This window comes from Panthera onca, chromosome E3 (genome assembly GCF_046562875.1).
Source record: "Panthera onca isolate mPanOnc1 chromosome E3, mPanOnc1 haplotype 2, whole genome shotgun sequence".
Lineage (NCBI taxonomy): Eukaryota > Metazoa > Chordata > Mammalia > Carnivora > Felidae > Panthera > Panthera onca.
Window position 1 is genome coordinate 40,295,649 of NC_138354.1, and position 22,488 is coordinate 40,318,136.

Genomic DNA, 22,488 nt, shown 5'->3' on the forward strand with positions numbered 1-22,488 from the left:
CTCCCCCAGCCAGCACAGAGAAGCAGGCTTGGCCCTCCTCTCAATACCAGGTCACGCTCCTCATTCGAGCCCCTTTACCCGCAGCCCTGGGGTGTGTGAGTCTCCTTCCCCAGGGCCGAGGGCCGAGCACCCGCTCATTCCGTCCGGACGTGGGGCGGCCCCGCCCCGGACAGGGCTCCGCAGACGCTAGCACAGGGCTGTGCGTCCTCCCTCCAAAGAGGGGAAAGCAGGCTGCCTGGCAGGAGGCCCCTGGAGAATAAGATCGCAGGGGGGCGGCGGAGGGCGAGCCAGGCAGCCGCAGGGTGAAGCCCCCTTCCCGTGGGCCCCGTGGGCCCCCGGGCGCAGAGACCCTGCCCCTGCGAGCCACCCCCGGGCGGGGCTTCCTCCGAGGTGAGCAAACCCGGAAGGGGAGGGGACGCTCCCGGGACTGCAGGAAACGGGCCTCGTGCCGGCCCTCTCTCCCTCCCTCCCTCCCTCCCTCCCTCCCTGTCTCTGTCTCTCTGTCTCTGTATGTCTCTCTGTCTCTGTCTCCTCCAGGGGAAGCCTGGCTGCAGCTCCCAGGGCTGGGCGGGTTGCCTCCTTCCAGCCTGAGACAGGGGGTGGGGGAAGCTGGTGTGGCCAACAGCACCTGGAGCTGGCGGTGGGGTGCTGACCAGGACGGCGTCACCGAGGCCGCGTGCCCGTCGTCCCCGTGTGATGCAAGCCGTGTTTCTTGGCGGTCTTCATGGACTTCGAGAGGTGAGTGTAACCACTATTCCCATTTTACAGAGGAGAAGACGGAGGCTGTGAGGACCTCACTGAAGCCCTCGCCGCTGAGAAAAGCCCCCGCCGGGCCTTCAGCCCAGATCTGCCTGGTCCGGAGCCCAGACCCTTCCTCTCTCAGGATCCTGATGGGGTGTGTGGGCCCCAACGGGGCGCCTCGGGATCCAGGAGGCAGAGGGTGGAGGCGGGGTCGCTGCAGCAAAGGTTTCCAGGAGGAGGTGGGAGCCGGGGCTTTTGCAGAAGTCGGACGGGGAAGGCTGGTCTCCAGAGAGGGTCCCGGGGCCGCTGGGGAGGCCTGGCCCGCGGGGCCGACCGGCTCTAGGTGGGAATTCGCCTGTGCCCCCTCTTGCAATCACATCCTGGGGTGGTTTGTGTGTCTGTCCCTGCCCCAGCTGAGGATATGCCTGGAGAGAATGCTCGAGGCTCCAGAACCCCTTCCGCCCAGACTAGGGAAAAAATCAGAGCCCCGTCACACTCTTGAGAGGGGCAAGAAGCGGCAAGCCTGGCCAGAACCAGGGGTGGGCATTTAAGTTGTAACCCACGGGCTCCTGGGGGTGCTCAGGCCGTTAAGTGCCCGGCTCTTGATTTCTGCTCAGGTCATGATCTCGTGGTTTGTGAGTTTGAGTCCCGCGTGGGGCTCTGTGCTGGGTGTGGAGCCTGCTTGGGACTCTCTCTCTCTCTCTCTCTCTCTCTCTCTCTCTGCCCCTCCCCCACCCGGCTATTTTTCTCTCTCTCTCAAAAAAACCCAAAAAAACAAAAATCATAACCCAAGACCCTCTGGGTCACCTCCGTTCCTGGCTCCCTCTTGCTCCCTCCCCCTTCCCTCTGCTTTTTGGTTTTAATGGTCTCTTTCAGCTCCAGGTTCTGGTGACTTGGAATAAAAAAGAATGAGCAGATTTGTCAGCCTTCCTCTAAGCAGGGTGGTCACGCTCCCCAGGCTGCGAGAGGCCACCTTCAGTCCGGGGGGGGCCAGGGCCGGGTCGGGGACAGGGTCACGTCCCCTGTCTGACGGGCGCCGTGCTCTGTGTTGAGGGTGCACACGCAGAGGAGATTCAGCTGTACGCAGAGAGCACACGCAGGCAGGTCAGAGTCAGAAGGTTGGGAGGAGGAAGAGAGGCAGGGAGCCAGCCAAGGACACTTGCGGGTGACTGAGGATCGTCACAGGCACCCAGGGGCCCGGTGACTCATGAAGGCACACACACGCTCCAGCCTGACAGAGGCCCTCCTGCCTGCCCAGGACCGATGAGTACGCCCTGGCTGGGGTACTCCGAGGCCAGCACCCCATTCCCATGGGTCCAGGCGCCAAGCCAGGGTGACAGGGCCACCCCAGGTGTCTTTTTTTTAAGTTTATTTTTGAGAGAGAGCATGAGCAGGGGAGGGGCAGAGAGAGACGGGGACACAGAATTCGAAGCAGGCTCCAGGCTCTGAGCTGTCACTATAGAGCCCGATGCGGGGCTCAAACTCATGAACCTTGAGATCATGACCTGAGCTGAAGTGGGACGCTTAACCGACTGAGCTCACCCAGGCACCCCTGGGCCACCCCAAGGATCTTTAAACCACCACACCTGGGCACGCGGGTACCTGGCTGGATGGGAGTAGGTGAGAGGCTCACACCTGCCAGGACCAGGGTGTCGCTGGGGGTGCAGAGGACCGGGGACCCTCGTCTCCCCTCCCTCGCCACCTAGTCTCAGCGCAGCCATAGTTGCAGGGTGGGGAGGAGGAGGGAGAGTGCGGAGAGTTTTTTTATTTAGTAAGTGAACATACAGGATGCCCAGTTAAATTTGAATGTTGGATAAATCGATAATTCTTTCGCCTGAGCGTGTCCTATGCTTATATTTAAGATGTATTCTTTGTTTATCTGAAATCTGAATTTAACTGTGCATCCTGTGTTATATCCGGCGACCCTGTGGGCAGGTCCAAAGCCCGAGAAGGCTGAGGAGTGGGTGCCCGAGGTGGGCGGTGAGGTGGCGGGAGGTACCCTGCACGCTGAGAGTCCAGGGCCTGAGGATGCTTTCTTGTCTCGTTGGACTTCACTTACAAAACACGTGCTCAAGGATAGCAAGAGTTTTAAGACAGTGACAGGAGAGTGTCAGGCCAAGTGTGGGGTCCTTCTGAGAGGAGGCGCCGTGTGGTGCCATTGCAAAGGGCCACACCCATGAAGCCAGCCTTGGGTATGTCCCCCGATATGTATATTAGAAATTAAACTTGAGAGGGGTGCCTGGGTGGCTCCGTTGGTTGAGCCTCTGAATTCAGCTCAGGTCATGCATGATCTCACAGTTCATGGGTTCGAGCCCTGCATCGGGCTCCTTGCTATCGGCACAGAGCCTGCTTCAGACCCTCGGTCCCCCTCTCTCTCTGCCCCTTCCCTGCTGTTCTCTCTCTTTCTGTCTCTCTCAAAAATATAAATAAAACAGGGGCGCCTGGGTGGCTCAGTCAGTTAAGTGTCCGACTTCAGCTCAGGTCATGATTTCACGGTTCATGGGTTCGAGCCCCGAGTCAGGCTCTGTGCTGACACCTTAGAGCTTGCAGCCTGCTTCACATTCTGTGTCTCCCTCTCCCTCTCCCCCTCCCTTGCTTGTGCTCTGTCTCTCTCTCTCAAAAATAAACGTTTAAAAAAATAAAAAAAAAAAAAACATAAAAAAAGAAATTAAACTTGAGAAAATTTAAAATATTTATTAACTGATTTAAAAATAATAATAAAAAATTAAAAAACAAATAAAAATAACAATAATAAATCCCTTAGCGGTTAACTACAAGTAACATGTTTTTATGAAAAATAATTTTATTTCAAAAAAATAATTTTATTAAAAAAAACCCCACCGGAATTAGCAAGATCTGCTTTTACATTTTTGCCAGTCTTTTTACTATTTGGCCTCACAGAAGACTCTGGAAGACAGCTGGATTCGCATATCTGCCTTTGCATGCACCCATTTATTTTTTTTTATTATTATTTTTTTCAACGTTTTTTTATTTATTTTTGGGACAGAGAGAGACAGAGCATGAACGGGGGAGGGGCAGAGAGAGAGGGAGACACAGAATCGGAAACAGGCTCCAGGCTCTGAGCCATCAGCCCAGAGCCTGACGCGGGGCTCGAACTCACGGACCGCGAGATCGTGACCTGGCTGAAGTCGGACGCTTAACCGACTGCGCCACCCAGGCGCCCCTGCATGCACCCATTTAAAGCGGCCACCGCCACATTCAATTTTAGAACATTTTCATTGCCCCCAAAAGAAGTCTCATACCAAGTAGTGATCACACCCCACTCCCTGCTTCCTGGCCCCTGGCGACCACTGGTCTACTTCCTGTCTTTCTGGATTTGCTTATTCCAGACATTTGATATAAGTGGAATCATACAATAGGTGGCCTTTTGTGACTGGCTTCTGTCACTGAAGGTGATGTTCTCAAGGTTCATCCACGCCGCGGGGTGTATCTGTGCCCCCTTCCTTTTGATTTTATTTTATTTTTTTATTATTCTTTTTTTAATGTTTATTTACTTTTGAGACAGAGAGAGACAGAGCATGAACAGGGGAGGGGAGACCCAGAAACCGAAGCAGGCTCCAGGATCTGAGCCGTCAGCACAGAGCCCGACGTGGGGCTTGAACCCACAAACCGTGAGATCATGACCTGAGCCGAAGTCCGACGCTCAACCTACTGAGCCACCCAGGTGCCCCCATTTGCTCATTTTTAAAATGCATTGTCTGTTTTTTTTTTTTTAAATTGTAATAGCTTTTTATAAAGTCTAGATATGAGCCTCTTACTGGACGTATGACGTGTAAATATGTTCTCCAGGCTGGGGGGCTGCCTCACAAGTCGGGTACTCAAATGTGAAGAAGTGGAGAGAAGCTCCAGCTGGAATGTTCATCTGGGAGCACCAGCGTGCAGGGGGGAGTCTAAACCCCGAGACCATTCTCCCTCACCCGGGGGTGATGGCTGAGGACGGGACAGAGAAGCCTTGGGGTCCCCCAACATTTAGAGTCAGGGGCCGGAGGTGGAGCCAGCCTTGGGACGGGGAAGCTGTGGCCGCTGGCACAGGAGGGCAGCCAGGAGAGGATGCTGTTCTGGAGCCCAAGTGAAGGACGTCTTTGCGCCTTTCTGCTTGTGACAACCAAAGATGTCCAGACATCGTGGAGCATCCCACAGCGGGACAAATCACCCCAGCTGAGAACCCCTACGTCGGGTGCGTGTAGGGACAGGGAGGCCTGTCTTAGCCACCTCCTGTTCACGGTGGACGCTCAACACCCGATACTGGACAGATGACACCAGTCGTGGCTTACCAGTGATGTGGACTAACGGCCCAGCCACGCAGGGCCACGGCAGTTGCACTTGGGAACAGAATGAGCCCGCCGGGGCTGTGGGCGGCAGGCTTTGTGGTAGCAAGAGGGCGAGGTGCCCCCTTCCTGTGGGAGCACCTGACGGGCCCGTGTGAACAATATCGTGGGCTGACAAGGGACCTGAAGCCCGCTGTTCAGGGCCGAGCAGGTGCTGTGCTCCGTCTGACAAGGACGAGCCTCTCCGTGGGAGCTGGAGGAGGCCTCCAGCTCGGTCGCTCGAGGCCCCCTGGTTTCAGGTGTCAAGGCAGGATGTCACATCGGGTCTTAATTCTAGGCCTTCCACTGAAGGCCCCTGGGCTCCTGCATGGCAGGGGCCGAAGCCGTCCCATGGCCGGGTCACTGGGGAAGGCCTGGCGTCGCCAGCAGGGTCAGTGTGTGAACCCGGGCTGTGACTGCTTCCCTTGAGATGCCCGTGGCCTGGAGCTCGGTGGGACCGTTCCTCCCCACTCCCCACCCCTACGCGCTTCGGTCGACTTCCTTTTCTAGGTTGTATTCACCTGTGCAAATGTTTGCGTGCCCAGCTCCCGGGGTGGAGCTGCGTTTCGGAGGAGAGAGCCTCTGGCTCTCACTGCTTGTTTAATTCTTTTCCTCTCCCAGGGACACTCAGCGTCTATTTTCTCCTGCACTCACGCACAGGTCCTGTCTGAGGGGCGATTAAGAACGCTTTGCCTTTCTGCCCTGGAAGTGAACCTGCAGCGAAAGGTGATTCACCGGAAAAGAGTGAGTGTGCACGTTGTCTGCTCCTGGTAGGAGTCAGCGTTGGGAGGACCGTGCGGGTTCCGGGGTCTGTCCCTCCGGCTCGGATCGCAGGCTGCAGGCAGCGCGTCTGTTTTCGCCGTAGATGGACGGGCAGAAAATCAATGTTTTGCTCTGCTGACAAAGACACCCTGACAGCTCAAAGGTAGGAGACCATTAAATACCACAGATACACGATTCACGGCGGAGGTGAAGCTTCGAGTGACCGCTGGGGGTGCCCCCCGCCCCCCCACCCCAGGAGTGCGGTGGCTGAGATGCAGGAGAGCAGAGTTTTTTCTTGTTTTATTTTTTTTAATATTTGACAACTTTTTATTATGAAAAAATTGTAGACTTAAGAAGCGTCCCGGAGATGGGGCGCCTGGGTGGCTCAGTCAGTTAAGGGGCCGACTTCGGCTCAGGTCATGATCTCGCGGTCCATGAGTTCGAGCCCCGCGGCGGGCTCTGTGCTGACAGCTCGCAGCCTGGAGCCTGCTTCGGATTCCGTGTCTCCCCCTCTCTCTCTGCCCCTCCCCCACTCACGTTCTGTCTCTCTCTTTCTCAAAAATAAATAAACATTAAAGAAATTAAAACTTTCGCCCCCACTCTTGGCATTTGTTGGTGCATGGAGCGTTTGGTTTGAGTTCCAGAAGCTCTATGAGCAGCCTTCCCTCCCCTTCTCTGCAGAATCAAACTCAGGCTGCCAATAGCCTTGAGGCAAAGTCCTTGTAAAGTCCGCTGTGAGTTAGCGGACCCAGGGAAACTGTCACTACGCGTGTCACACATCAAGGTGACACAATTACGTGAGCGGCTCCAAGAAGCCGTTCTGTCCAGATATTCCTGTGACAGAAATGACCCAGGGGCTCTGCTCGTGTCTCAGGTTCTGGTCGCAGATGTGACTTTTAGGGTTCGATCAAAAGTCACCCGTGGCTTCAAGCCCACATTGCTGCCACCAGCGTGTCACTTCTGTCAAGAGGCGTGTGTGCAATTAATACACGGGAAACTAATTATAACAAACACATCAGGTATCAGCAGCACAGCACAAATCCGGCCTCCCATTGACTGATGCCTGTCATCTTGGACACACACGCCCTCAGCCCTGGTTTTACACCTTCAGGACTGTTCTACTTTGTGTCGGTCTGTCACTTTGCGGGTGTGCTCACCGCAGGCTCCGCTTGGCGATGCACCTGGGGTATGTGTGCACAGAATCGCGAGGGTGTTTCTCGCTGCCAATAGTCTCGCTGCTTTGTTCCGACTCTTCTCTGGTACGCGACGGAAAGTGTACGAGAAAAGAATAAAGAAGTGAGACCCGAAAGGCAGAGTCGGGAGATTAACTGATGGGGGTCACGGGGGCAGCCAAGGCTGGGAGGCTGGTGTGCACCTGCCGGAGACCAGGCTCCCACGGTCTCAGCCACTGGCCTTCTGGGCGGAACGCTTCGTCCTCCCTGGCCTGGTGGGCGTGGCCTGCCAGTCGCTGGCATAAGCCACAGACAGGGGCCCCTCACTCCAGAACTTTCCGAGGTGGCCCACCTACTGCTGGACGGATGGGCCGCTCCAGCGTTCCTCCCTCCAGCGGCGCGGGCCGAGGACAAGGCTCCCGCAAAGGGCAGGGATCTTGAGTTCAGCTTTCAGCCCCAGAGCCCAGCCCAGGGCCTGCCCTCCCCCAGCCCAGCTCTGTGCTCAGCGAAGTTTCCTGCGGGTGAATCAGGGGAGGCGCTCAAGCCCCCAAAGCCTTGCGGGCTTCTGGAACATCCGGAATGTTCTCCAACAGAACACCCTGTTTGCTCAGCCTTGGTGTTGAGTGCGTGGCGCTCGATGTCGGTTAACGGTGTCCTGCGTCGATGAAGTGTTTGGCTCGGGCTGGGAGCGAGGGGACAGGAGGCGGTGCTGCTCCCCTGTGGTCGGGGCGGCCCAAACGCAAGCCCCGGGGCTGGACATGCGTGTGCGGATCCCCCCCTGCAAACTTCAGAGGAAAGTCTCAGAGTTATTTTGGGGCCGAGGACACTTGCGTGTCATAAGAGAGAATCGCAGACCTGCTTCGAGGGGCTTTCGGATGAGGGGCTGGATGGAATTGTTTTGAATTAGTTGTCATTGCTGGGGGTTGGGGGGTGCGGCTGTGCCCCTTGCCTGTGGGCCGGGAAGAGTCCAAGGAAGTGGCTTTGTGATTCTCCCCGGTGAGTCAGGTGAGTGGGGATTGAGGGGCTGAGGGCTGCCGGTCGGTTCACTTACAGCGTCCAGAACCCTACTTGTCCCGGGGGAGGGCACCCCAAAATACGGGCCTGGCTGGGGCTCGTCGGCCAAGGCGGGGGTCGTGCTGGTAAGGGACTGCTATCATGGTCACCTCTTCTCGCACCCAGACTTTTCCATGAATCAGGGCCCCCGGCACAACACTGGGCCCACCTGGCTAATTCAGCATCACCGTATTGTGAGGGCAGCTGATTAGAACCCTCAATTCCCTCTTACCAGGGAACCTAACGTCGTCACATCTTGGGGGTTAGGATGTGGCCGTCTTTGGGGGGCCCTTGTTCTGCGGACAAGACCCACCACCAGGAGGTTTCGAGCCCCCGAGGGTGCATCCCAGACATGCCATGCAGAGAAGGCTCTGGGCATAGCCGCTGCTGGGTGGCTGGGTGGCTGGGTGGCTGGGTGGCTGGGTGGCTGGGTGGCCAGTGCCAGGAGGCAGAATCTCAGTACCTGGTGCCTCCGCTCCTGCAGACATTAACAGGACATCGAGATGACCACAGGCTTCGTTCACGTCTCATTCAAGACAGAACGAGAATGTTCCGGAGCCACAGGAGGAAAACAGAAACTGGTAAGAGGAAGTTTAATGACAGATTTGATTTAACTCGCTATAGTAGCATTTTAACGTGTGGTTAATATACATTATCACGAAGTTATCTTACATTCTTGTTTTTTGTTCTTAGCCTTTGAGGTCCGACGTTTCTTTTACACTGACGGCACATCTCAATTCAGACCAGCCACATTTCAAAATGTTTTTATTTTTAATTATTTAGGGGTGGGGGAGGGGCAGAGGGAGACAGAGAATCCCAAGCAGGCTCCGTGCTGTCAGCACAGAGCCCGATGCGGGGCTTGAATTCGTGAACCGTGAGCTCATGACCTGAGGTGCAATCAAGAGTCGGATGCTTGACTGACTGAGTCACCCTGGTGCCCTCAGACCAGTCACATTTCAAAGGCCACATGTGGCTGGTGGCCCCTGTATCAGCCAGTGCGTTTCCAAATCCCTAGGAATTCACAGAGAGAACGGTTTCTAGTTCAGAAGAAACATTCCCTGTTTCAGGTGGAGACATAACCATGTGGCAAGTTACCGTCATTGTCCTGCCTCCCTCCCTCCTTCTCTCCTTCCGTCTTTTGGGGACCGGAGCTGTTCTCCTCACCCCCGGGGGGAGCTTGCGTGAGTCACTTACCCTTGTAAAGCTTCTGTTTATCCGCCTGTAACGTGGAGAAGGTGGTTCTTTCTTCCCTGCATTGTCAAAAGGCCTAAACAGCACGCTCCTGGCACTGGTACTGGACGGATGGGGTCCCTGTCCTCACCGTCATGGCGATCAGACCCGCTGTGGGCCCGACTATTGGCCGGCTGCCACCGGGAGCTCCCTGCCCCAGAGGCAGGGTGGTTAAAGGTTTTCTAAAAACTAGGAAATGATGTAAGTCCAGTGCTGAACCCCCGGTGCTCTAAGGTCAGAAAACAACCCTGTGACCCGGAGGAGACAAGAGCCCTGCGCGGGGCCTCCTGGGACTCTGTGTCGAAGAGCAGGACAAAATCCCTGCTCCGTCATCTGTTCCAGCACCAGGACGTGTGGTTGGTCCTACTCAGGTGTCACGTGGAGTCAATTCTCTTGATTCCTTGGTGGTTGAGTCACTGTGTGTCCCAGGGCCTGGCTTCCTCTCCAGGAGCAATCGGGGTTAGGGAAAAGACCTCTCAAACGGGTCAGCAGCCTGCAAGGGTAAACAGAGGCATCCTGGCATGGGGCTGTGAGGTCCCTGCCCCTTTTGTGGACGATTTGACATCCCTCAGCAGCATGGTGACAGGTACCCTAGAGGCCTGCGGGACCAGGCAGATGGCCCTCAGTGCTCCCATGCTTTTCTGCTGGCAAAGAAGCTTTGCATTGCAGGGTGATTAACAATCCTGGGAGGGCTGTGTGGCTTTTCTCAAATTACTAAGAGAAGTGTCCCCCTTCTTTGTCATTTAAAACAATTTTCTTTATGTTTATTTTTTAAATTTTTTGTTTATTTTAGAGAGAGAGAGAGGGAGACACAGAATCTGAAGCAGGCTCCAGGCTCCGAGCTGTCAGCACAGAGCCCAACATGGGGCTCGAACTCAAGAACCATGAGATCATGAACTGATATGAAGCCAGATGCTTAACTGATTGAGCCACCCAGGTGCCCCATATGTTTATTCACTTTTGAGAGAGAGAGAGAGACAAGGAGGGGCAGAGGATCTGAAACAGGCTCCATGCTGACAGCACAGAGCCCGATGTGGGGCTTGAAATCACAAACCATGAGATCATGACCTGAGCGGAAATCAAGAGTCGGATGCTTAACCGACTGAGCCACCCCGGGGACCTCCCAATTTTCTTCCTTTAAAGTGACTAGTCCTACGTGACTTGGTGACCATGGTCTCCAATATGACCCTCCAGTATAGCCTTGGATGCACGATCAATGCATCCAAACACATCCTGGTGAAAAATAAAACATTCTCATTGAACCCGTGCAAATAGATATCTTGCCATGAAAAGAGTTTTGAATTCTCAGGGCTCAGTGATAATCAGATCATTTTTAAATGGTTCAGCTTCTGAAAGCAGTTTTACTGAATTGCTGTGGACTACCGATGGCTTACCAAGGGACGGGGCTTCCTTGTGTCCCCAGAAAGTAGAACATTAGAAAGACATCAACCATACCCCAAACAAGTACTTGCAATAACCCTTCCCTCCACATCTTTTAGTCCTACGTGCCAAGCTGTGTTCCCCGGGGGCTCGGCTCTCGGAAAGGCTCCTGCTTCTCAATTAGGAGAGTTTTGGAAATCCAGACTTGGAAAACCATTGCCATCCAAAAGCCCGTCTGGGCTCAGAGGTCTGTTCTCCACAGTTTCTTCTGTCAAGTGTCAACAATCTGATCAGAAGAGTCCCTTCCCAGGGGGTTGGGGCTGTTGGAGACGTGCCGGCAGTGGGCTTAGGGCAGGGCCCATCGGGGAGCGTGACTGTGCCTGCCGAGACTTAGTGGCTCTAGTTACTTTATTACTGCGAGTTTTCAGATCCAAACGGTCTGATGAGAGTTCATAATAAGAATGCGGTAACTTCTCAGGGAATCTGGTTTTCTCCAGGGCACACAAAACAAGGTAATAAAACCATTCTGAGTTTTTTTTAGACAAAGTGTCTCTAAGGCTAATGATTAAGCCTGTTTTCAAAGCAGTCACTGAATATTACATCTGATTTATAACAGTGAACAGACATAATTTTTATAAAGGAAAAAATCTCGTGACAGAACATGTAATTATTCTGAGACATAATCCTCTTTTTTTTTTTTTTAAGCCAACAATATCAAGTAGAGAGATTCAATAAGTGTTTGGAGTAGACATCTTTTTTTTTTTTTTAACGTTCCTTTATTTTAGAGATGGGGGGAGAGAGTGGGGGAGGGGCAGAAAGAGAGGGAGACACAGAATCCGAAGCAGGCTCCAGGCTCTGAGCTGTCAGGACAGAGGTCGATGCGGGGCTCGAACTCACAAACTGTCGAGATGGTGACCTGAGCCGAAGTCCGATGCTCAACCGGCTAAGCCACCCAGGCGCCCCGTAGCTCTGATGTGCATCTCTCACTGAGAATCTCTGGGCTAGAAAACGTTCCATTTAAATTAAAGAAGTAAGGTTGAGGACCCCATTCTAATAGTAACTGAACGTGTGACATAATATGATTCCCTTGTGGGCAAACAGAGGCATAGTGCCCCCAGGATACTAATAAGTACAGGAAATAGGACGGGACTATTTCATAAAGGGATTTGATCGTATTTTCACCTATGTTAGCAACTATTTTAGAAGCCAGGCCATTAAAGAGGATCCAGGGGAGACTCCCAGGTAGCCCAGCATTTCGGAGACACTTCTGTAAATAACAGTTTCGTCCACCAACATGCCTGGGCGGTGGGCTGAGGGCCTCTTCTGACTTGGCCGCTCTTCCTGTGCTGTCCTCATGCTACCCACACAGGCACAAACCCAACTATTTCTAGCACCCACTTTTATAAGGCGAGAGAACAAACCTTTGTGGCCCTGGGAAGGATCTGCTGGCAAACCGTAGAGATGGTGTTAAGTGAAAAAGATATTCGGAGGGTTTTATTTATTTATTTTTTTCTGCATCTGGGACCCCATTCTAGGAATGCAAAAACAAAAACGTTGTCTGCGGAGATTCGGACACTTGGCTGAGATAGGGTCACGAGTGAGGCTCCTGGGTGGCTCAGTGGGTTAGCCGTCCCACTTTGGCTCAGGTCATGATCTCGTGGTTCGTGGGTTCGAGCCCCGCGTCGGGCTCTGTGCTGACAGCTCGGAGCCTGGAGCCTGCTTCGGATTCTGTGTCTTCCTCTCTCTCTGTCCTTCATCCGCTTGCATTCTGTCTCTCTCTCTCTAAAATCAATAAACATTAAAAAAAAAACTTAAAAAAAAGATAGGGTCATGAGTGCCTGGGAACCAGTCCTAGGTTACCTATTTAATCAAAGTGGAAATAAAATTTTGAATGATACACACAGAAGGCGATCTGCTGATAAAGAACATTAGCTCTTTTATAGGTGAAGTACCTCTGGGGGTTGGTTCTCCTCTTGAAAAATCGACAAAGTTGACATTGAGCACAGACATGTATTCTGATAAGACCCAGAATCTCTGCTATTCAGGCAATGGAATGAATCGCTTTCACGTGTCCGGAGGGCGCATCAATCAGTAAACTAAGAAGGAAGCCCAGAAAGTCGAGCAGACCTCTCTCAAATTTTATCACGCTTCATAGCTTCTTTCCAGACCCAAGTATTATGAACCAAGGCAAATAAAAATCACTTCTCGAGTTTTGTCCTTTCATATTCTGGAGCAAACTGGCTGTCACTTTAGGACCCCGTTTCTGTGTCAGGGGGTCTGAGAGATCGAAACACATTTCATGATCTCACGGAGACATTATTTGCGTTAACACACGGCACATTCATCAATGCTCTCTGAAGACCGATCAGTACATATTTCAGAAATGTCATTTGACCCAACAGTGTCCTTTATAGCATTTTTCCCCCAGTTCGTGATCTCATATTGCATTCAGTCGTTGTGTCTGTAATTCCTTCTAATCTGGAACAGCTCCTCTGCTTTGCTTGTCTTTTGTGATGTTGACGTTTTCGTAGACGACAGCCCCAGCCCCACCAGAAGAAATAGAATGTTTCTCGTTTAGGGGTTTCTGATATTTCCTCACATTTGGATTCAGTTATTCGCCCCCAGTCAGAATTCCACGTAAGTGGCCTCTGCAGGGTGTCACGGCTCCAGCTACCCCTGATGGGGGACGTGATTTCCAATCACTCATGTCAAGAAGTTCTGAGACAGAGCCTCAGTAAGAGTTGCTGGTTTTCCCTGGTGACCAATAAGCAGTATGTGGGCCGATGCCGTGCAAACACCCTGCTCCTCGTCCATTTGCCCCATTAGATGTGACATCTGTTAATGACTCTTGCCTTTACCAGTGTCTCTGTGATGGGTGCAGAAGGGTGATTTTCCGATTCAGCAACCTTCCACCCACACCAGTCGGCATTCTCCTGAAGCAAGAGCCCCCACTTCTGCCCCATTTATTAATTTATGTATTTATTTTTGGTGTGGACTCATGGTTTCTTAAAGATAAATCTGTGACAATTTCTTAATTGTCTCAGTGTCCAAATTATCCCAAGCGTGATCCGTGGGAGTCCTGTCAAGCGGGCTCCTGGGTCCTGTAGACCCACCCCCGTCATACTTTTGGGAACTTTTCCTTTCTTTCTGGTATAATGAGGTAGTTCTGGCTCATTTTGGCCTTTTCTCCCCAAGTCCTGGAAAAATCAGCCATTTTTCTGGGGAGCCTTGGTTCCTGTTAGTGAGGAAGGGTGTTAGGGGCCAAGTTCTGGGTGCTGGGTGTGCTCAGTGGAGTTGGGGTGTCTTTGTTTAGAGACTCAGACAAAGCTAGAAAGTAAACACACGTGGGCACGCACACACACACGTTTTCTTATCTCTTCTTCCTTAGGCAAGAGGTAGCATACTCTACATGCTGTTTTGTACTTTGCTTTTATCGCTTAGTAATAATGGCCCTTGGAAATGACTCCCTATCAGTTCATGGCAAGCTCCTTCGTTGTTTTTTTGCAGCCACAGTGTACTCCATTAGGGAGGTCAACCATAGGCAATCCAACCAATCTCCTGCGATCAGTCAGTCATCAGTGACAATTTCATGAGCCGTCCCCCTCTGCCTTTAAGAAAATTGCGATAAACTACACATAACATCGAAATTACTCTTCTAACCGTTTTCAGTCCACAGTCCAGTGGCTTTAAGTACCGTCGCACCGTCGTTCAGTGACCACCCTCCATCCCAGAATTCTTTGTCTTCCCCAACTGAAACGCCGTCCCTATGACACACGGACCTCCCCTCCCCCATCCCTGGTGCCCACCATCTACTTACTGTCTCTATGAATTTGGTGACTCTAGGGACCTCATATAAATGGAATCATATGATATCTGTCCTTTTGTGACTGGCTTATTCCACTGAGTGTCATGGCCTCCGTATCCATCCATGCTGGAGCAGGTGTCAGAATTTCCTTCCTTTTATTTTTTTTTAATTTTTTTAATGTTGTTTTTTTTTTTTAACTTTTTAATTTATTTTTGGGACAGAGAGAGACAGAGCATGAACGGGGGAGGGGCAGAGAGAGAGGGAGACACAGAATCGGAAACAGGCTCCAGGCTCCGAGCCATCAGCCCAGAGCCTGACGCGGGGCTCGAACTCACGGACCGCGAGATCGTGACCTGGCTGAAGTCGGATGCTTAACCAACTGCGCCACCCAGGCGCCCCTAATGTTTTGTTTTTTGAGAGACAGAGAGAGACAGAGAGTGAGCAGGGGAGGGGCAGAGAGAGAGGGAGACACAGAAGGGGAAGCAGGCTCCAGGCTCTGAGCTGTCAGCATAGAACCTGATGTGGGGCTCGATCTCATGACTATGACATCATGATCTGAGCTGTAATCAGCAGACACTTAACCTACTGGGCCACCCAGGCACCGCCTGTCCCTTTTTAAAATGAACTTTTTGGGGCATCTGGGTGCCTCTGTCAGTTAAGTGTCTGCCTTCAGCTCAGGTCATGATCTCACAGCTCGTGAGTTCAAGCCCCACATGGGGCTCTGTGCTGACAGCTCAGAGCGTGGAGCCTGCTTCAGATTCTGTGTGTCCCTCTCTCTCTGCCCCTCCCCCACTCATGCTCTGTCTCTCTTTGCCTCACAAAAATGAATAAATGTTAAAAATTAAAAAAAAAAAATGAACTTTTCATGCATTCAGATTGGGTTGAACGGGAGGAAAGGCAGCCAAGTCACCATTGCAGGAGCTCTGTGGTCTGCTGTGTCCGGCCCAGGGCTCCAGGAGATGGGAACACTTTCCACCCCCTTCCCTCTCCAGGGTGGGCTAGACTTACTGACTCATTTCAAAGTGAAGGGCCTGGAGAGGGGGAAAAAAAGTAACTCTGTAGCTAAGAAACCTGGCAGGTGCACTTTGACCAGGTGATCAAGGTGAGCGATTGCGTGGACGTGAGGCACCCCAGCCGTGATGTGGTGAGAAGGGCACCCGACCTCTGAGGTTGTTCCCCCAAACCCAGAACCCCGCTGTAATCTCAAGAAGACATCAGACAAACCCAGGTTGGGGGACACTGAGCACGACGCACGACCACCCCGAGACTGGCAGGACCTCAAGGAGTGGCTGACTACTGAAGGAGACCGGGGCGCCTGATGGCCAAACGCAGTGTGGCCCCTGGATGGGCTCCAGTGACAGAAAGAAGACCTTAATGGGAAAACTGGTGAAATCCAGGTCAAGCCTGGAATTTGGTTAGTAGTAACTCGCCACTCCCAGCCCCCCAGTGGTGACAAATACGCTATGGTTATGTAAGACGCTATGGGGGGTGGGGGTGGGGGAAGGGTATTCGGGGCTTGCTGTACTATCTTTGCAACGTCTCTGTAAATATAAAATTGTTCCAAAATAGAAAGCTTATTTTGGAAAACTGGTAAGGATCAAAAAGCTGGCACGCAGGCTCTCAGCATATTGAAAATGCAAACACCAGTTAAATAACGGTGAATCGCAGGGACATTTTGATCAGAAATGTTTTTTGTAGGAAAGGGTATCTTGAAAAAGTCATTCCTCACGGGGTTTTTAGACACCGGCGAGGTCCTCTGTATACTGATCACGTTTCTGACAAAAGCTTCTGTATCTTTTCAGAGAGGAAGCTAAATGTCAAAGTGGTGACAAATCGGGCGTCTGGGTGGCTCAGTCGGTTAAGCGTCCAACTTCGGCTCAGGTCATGATCTCCAAGTTTGTGGGTTTGAGCCCCTCATCGGGCTCTGTGCTGACAGCTCAGAGCCTGGAGCCTGCTTCAGATTCTGTGTCTCCCTCTCTCTGCACCTTCCCCACTCACACTCTGTTTCTCTCTCTCAAAAATAAATAAACATTAAAAAAAAAAAAAAAACCCAACAACAAATTGGTGACAATTCCTTCCCCGTGCTGATATCAGCCAAGACGTCCCCATCCTTCAGCTCCTGACCTTCTGGCAAGATGGACAGGTGACCTCTTTGCATATGGTAATCATCCAGGTATGTTACCTTCATGATGACTTCCTCTGAATGTAAGTGTCTAAGGCGTATTCTTAGGTGAAGTTACCTCTGAATTATCCAAAGTACATTTGAGAAGTAGCATTGTTTCCAGGCTAGTGTACGAGGTTCTCCCGTACGGAGTAATTTGGTGGCACCATTGGTGGGTCGTTTAAAGATTTGGACGGTGGGACTTGATAGGTCCAGGGAGGAGAATGATTTATTGCTCTTCAGGTGATTGGAGGAGGAGATGGGTGAGGTGGAATATTGAGGGGGTGCTGATTGGACCAAATTAAGATCCGCCTCCTTCCACCACGGTGTGGTAGCCAGATTTTAAAGACTCTTCAGCCAAAGTTGAATTTTCTCCAAGCTAATCATTTCAGGCTGGTTTTGATTTATTTTATTTATCTTCTTTAAAAATTTTTTTTAACATTTATTTATTATTGAGAGACAGAGAGACACAGAGTGTGAGCAGGGGAGGGGCAGAGAGAGGGGGAGACACAGAATCCAAAGCAGGCTCCAGGCTCTGAGCTGTCAGCACAGAGCCTGGCGCGGGGCTCGAATTCACGAACAGTGAGGTCATGACCTGAGCCGAAGTCAGACACTTAACCGACTGAGCCACCCAGGCGCCCCTATTTTTTAGTTTTGTAACATTTTTCAGAGAGAGAGTGCCAGCAGGGGAGGGGCAGAGAGAGACAGGGAGATACAGAATCTGAAGCAGACTCCAGTCTCTTAGCTGGCAGCACAGAGCCTGATGCAGGGGCTTGAACCCATGGACCACATGATCATGACCTCAGCTGAAGTCGGACACTTGACCGACTGAGCCACCTAGGCGCCCCAAAACGGGAACCGAAATTTAACAGGATGGAATATTCTGGCTAGCCAGGGGTTTTCTGCAAGCCAGCACAATAATTAATTGTATCTGCAGATCTTGTCTCCTTGGTTTTCAAGTCTGTGTGTGCAAGTCCCAGGACCGTTACTTTACTGGCCCAAGCAAGGGGCGTGCGCGTGGTGGGGCCTTGGGGGTCCAGGAGGACTGAGCTGGCACCCTGGATCTCCCCAGCTTTCATCCTTCATAGGAATAACATCTTCCTCATCTTTGTGTCTCGGCATGTGGTGCCGCGTGGGCTTTTGACTCCTGGGAGGAGCTGGGTAATCAGCATAAAAAGGAAATCAAGCTTTTAATTGATCATTAGGAATTGCTTCTTTCCATGCCTGGCTCTGGTGTTGCCCTCTGGGCTCATTTCCTACACGGTAAGAAGTGTGATGAACTGTCCATCCCGGGCACGGTGCAGACGTAGCCGTTTCTTGTGATTCGCAGTTGTCAAACTCTAGAAAGTCACGCTGGACCCCGAATGAGCAAATGCTGAAGCCTCTCTCCCGGGGAAATGCGAGCCCAAATGCCTGCGGGCCTCTGATCCCGTTTTCATCCACGGATCAGTACGTAACCTGTTTTATGATGGGCTGTGCTCACAGACACCTTATTTAACATACACCGTCAGTTCACGCACGGTGAACTCACGGCCCCCGGTGGTCTGACTCCCGCCTGAACAAAGCCTACGGACAAGGTACTTTGTCCACGAGCCCATCTCGGCACCCTGCACTGAGGAGAGGGAACGTCTTTTCCTGCGGCAAGATCATCAGCAGATAGACACAGGTGAGAGCGAAGCGGGTGTGAACAGATTCGAAAAGCACACTTCTCTGCAGCAGGGGAGCTGGGGCGAGATGGCGGTGGCGGACCTCAGCTGGGTCAGGAGACTCCAGGCGTCTGCCCTTCTGAACGTGTCTGTGAATGACCGCCAAAGTGTCGGGGACGGTGTTTGGAGTTACAGGCACATTTTATCACGTGGGCGGTTTCCCAAATACGGAATCTGTGAATAATGAGAACCGACTGTCTACCTGGGGAAAGAAAGGTTTTCATCGAGAGTGAGTCTGGAAGGTGAATGCTGAATGATTTTATTGTATGTATTATCTTTTTTTGTGTGTTTATTTTTGAGAGAGACACAGACAGACAGAGTGCGAGTCGGGGAGGGGCAGAGAGGGAGGGAGACACAGAAGCCGAATCGGGATCCTGGCTCCGAGCTGTCAGCACAGAGCCCGATGCGGGGCTCGAAACCATGAATTGCGAGATCATGACCCGAGCCGAAGTCGGATGCTTCACCGACTGAACCACCCAGGTGCCCCTGAATGCTGAATAATTTTAGAAGGTTGATTCTTTTTTGCAAAACTGGATGATCAGGGAAACAGCGCCAGGGCAAGCCCCATTTTCGCTCTACTGCCATTGTGGCTTCTGAACCAGAAGGGAGGAATTCAGCACGGTGACGCCCCCCTCCCGCCCTGCAAGAGTCCCTTGAAGATCAGGACAGCGGCCGCAGGTGGAAGGTCCCCAAAGCAAGCATGTGACGCGCGAGAGAATTTATGAATGTGCGCAGGTGATCTGTCCACACGGGTGTCGGTTTCCCTGCTCGTGGAAAACACTCCGACAAAAGACGTTTTTAAAAGACGGAGGGGAAAGGGGGAAAGGAAAAACCTACAAGCCACTCACCTTGTCTTTATCCCTAGAGTAGAATGGGGTGCATTGAGTTTCCCGAGCCATTTCTCTGGAACCCAACGTCTCAGGGAGCGGAAGGTCGACTACCCTAAAAATCTGATAAGAGTCTCATATTCAGAACGGGCCAGTTCTGTGCACAGCCTCAAAGGGAGACACAAGCCAGGTGCTTTCACGACACACTGGGATTGTTTTGTGATCCAGCCGAGACACCGGTGTTCTCGAAGAGTGATGGGGTGCCCTTCCGACGTTCATAGTGCATGCATGCGTGTGGCTGCCGGCCTGGGACACTTTTTCTGGGGTCAGCGCCGTTCCCTGTGTCCTCTTTGTCGTGTCTTTACACCTCTTCTGTAGATCCTGGGATGGGGCAGGGATGAGGGTACACGAGGAAACAAGTGGAGCTATTTAAAGGAAACAACGAGCAGTATTTATAAAAGTCTGAGACCAAATTCAGTCTGTGCGGTTTATGCAAATTACATGTAAGTTGTATAATTACACACACACACGTTGGCATCGCCAGCTGTATACGTCTCTAGAGCGCCCTTGGGAATTTCGGATTCGAGACCCACAGAGCAGCCCTGATCTCGACGGATGGCCCCACCGTTCCTCTCCTGTGGCCCGGCAGCCCGGCCCACCGATGTGCTCACACGCAGCAGTTTGACCGTCACACAATAAAGGTAACTTCTCTCACAATGAAGCCGTCCCGGACGGAATCTATGTCATTCTACAAAGGCTTCAGGGCACATTAGGCAAGAAACTTTTTCTTTTCAAGCCAAGAATGTCCTTTGCTACGGGACAGCCTGTAGCAAACAGGGGGCTCCCAGAAACAACCTGTGCAGGTGTTCACAATGGATTCCTGCTGGAAGGTTCTGGATGTCTCAGAAAATAGGTTTGGGGCGCCCGGGGGGGCTCACTGGGTTAAGCCTCCGACTCTTGATCTCGGCTCAGGTCATGATCTCACGGTTTGTGAGTTTGATCCCAGCGTGGGGCTCTGAGCTGACAGCACAGGGCCTGCTTGGGATTCTCTCTCTCTCTCTCTCTCTCTCTCTCTCTCTGCCCCTCCCCCAATCCTGCACTCATTCTCTCGAAATAAATAAACATAAAAACAGAAAATAGGATTAGAACATAATGTACTTAAAAAATTTTTTTTTTTTTTAATTTTTGAGACAGAAAGAGACAGAGCATGAACGGGGGAGGGTCAGAGAGAGAGGGAGACACAGAATCGGAAACAGGCTCCAGGCTCTGAGCTGTCAGCACAGAGCCTGACGCGGGGCTCAAACTCACAAACCACGAGATCATGACCTGAGCTGAAGTCGGACGCTTAACCGACTGAGCCACCCAGGCGCCCCAGAACATGATGTACTTTTAAGAATGCAATGGAACGTAATCTCAGAAATGGTTAACGTAACCCAGGGTCCAGTATCCAAAGTGTGGCCTCTGTTTAATGGCACCAGAATGAGAAGGAATAAGTCCCGTACCTCTCAAGGCAGGGATGCTTTCAGAGATAGGAAGTCGAGGGAAGGCCGCCACATGGCGTGCCAGGGTCCTGGGGCCTGTCCCTTGACCTTGGGCAGCAGGTCTGTCCTGGCAGTACAGCAATGCTGTGACATTCGGTGTTATGGCAGTGGCATCACAGCCAAGAACTCAGGACAGCCTGACTGAGCCAGGGTGTGGACGGGCGTACGACCCCCATGTCACCCCTCGAGAGCAGGGGAGCTGGGGCGGCGAGACCAAAGGTTTGGCACCCTGTGCCTTCCTTATCATTTGCTACAGGCCTGGAAACAAATGACGGCATCTCGGACCTCTGTGTCCTCGCTCAGCGGACGCACCAAGGTACTGGGTCGAGTGCCGTCCCGCCACAAAATTCACGTCCCGTGGGAAGCTCAGAATGCGACCTGACATGGGAATGGGGACTTTGCACGTGCAATTAGGAGAGGTCACACTGGATTAGGGTGTGCTCGGAGTCCAACGGCTGGTGTCCTTACCAGAAGGCAAGACCCAGACGCACACGGAGGGACAGCGCCGCCTGCCAGCAGGAACAGACTGGAAGGATGCGGCCACCACCCGAGGAAGGTCAGGGACGGCCAGCAGCACCCCGGAGCTGGAGGAGGTCAAGGACTCTGCCCGAGAGCCTCTGTGGGGAGTGTGGCCCTACACACACCTTGATTTAGGCCTTTCGGCCTCCAGAACTTCTGTTGTCGGAGGCCTTCGAGTTTGTGGTTGCTTGTGACGGTAGCCCCAGGACACTGACGAGGGTGCCCGCAGGGGCTGCTCCACCAACCAGCCGTGTCCCTGGGGACACACCTTTGCCCTTCCTGCCTTCTGCACAAGCAAAAGCTACAAGTGACAGCAGAGGGAAGTGAGGCCAGGCCAAGCACAAGACTTCAGAACCATTTTCAGAACAAGCAGGGGCTTTGTTTGATTGACGGCATCTCCAGCAGTGCCTGGCACAGTGTATTTTTTTTTTAATTTTTAAGCTTTTTTAAACGTTTTATTTATTTTTGAGAGAGAGAGAGAGACTGAGCACAAGCAGGGGAGGGACAGAGACAGAGGGAGACACAGAATCCGAAGCAGGCTCCAGGCTCCGAGCTGTCAGCACGGAGCCCGACGCGGGGCTCGAACCCACGAACCGTGGGCTCATGACCTGAGCCAAAGTTGGGCGCTTAACTGACGGAGCCACCCAGGCACCCGAGAACTGTGTATTTCTTGAATGAACGCATGAAGGATGGAGTTATGGAGAACAGGATAAATCAGTGTTGCTGCTTTCCAAATGGAGGCAACAGGCTAAATGAATAACAAATAAATAAATGAAATGAAAAGTCAACACACAAAATGGTCACGAATATCATGAGTGTTAGAAGGAAGTGAATAGAGTGCTGAGATACAAAATAACCGGGCGACCCAGGACGGAATCACATTGGCCGGGAGAGGCCTCTTTAAGGCAGGACATTTAAAAGAAAGAAAGCAAGAAAAAAAAAAGCAGGACATTTAAGGTGAGACTCATTAGTAAGGATGAGAAAGAGCCAAGCTTGGGGAGAAGGATTCCAGGAACACAGCAGGTGAGTGCAAAGGCCCTGGGGCAGAAAAGAGCTGAAATTGTTCCCAGCACTGGAAAACCCCTCAGGACATGGCTTGATGGCTTGGCGAGTTGCAGATGAAGGGATAAGAGGGGAGGTCAGGAAGGGCTTCAGGGCCCGATCACCCCAAGCTGTGACGGGGTGAGCTGGGGGGGGGGGTCAGATAAAATACAGGACACATAAGTTTTTAGTATAATCATGTCTCGTGCGATATTTGGGACA

General features: G+C 52.2%; 1 long non-coding RNA gene across 1 annotated transcript; it reads left to right on the plus strand.

The window, feature by feature from the left end:
* Nucleotides 1-433: 433 nt before the first annotated feature.
* On the plus strand, nucleotides 434-6,424 carry LOC132688892 (uncharacterized). The gene is made up of 3 exons (XR_009614729.3): nucleotides 434-738; nucleotides 4,268-4,426; nucleotides 5,691-6,424. It is a non-coding gene; the product is annotated as an uncharacterized LOC132688892 (long non-coding RNA).
* The last annotated feature ends 16,064 nt before the right edge of the window (nucleotides 6,425-22,488 follow it).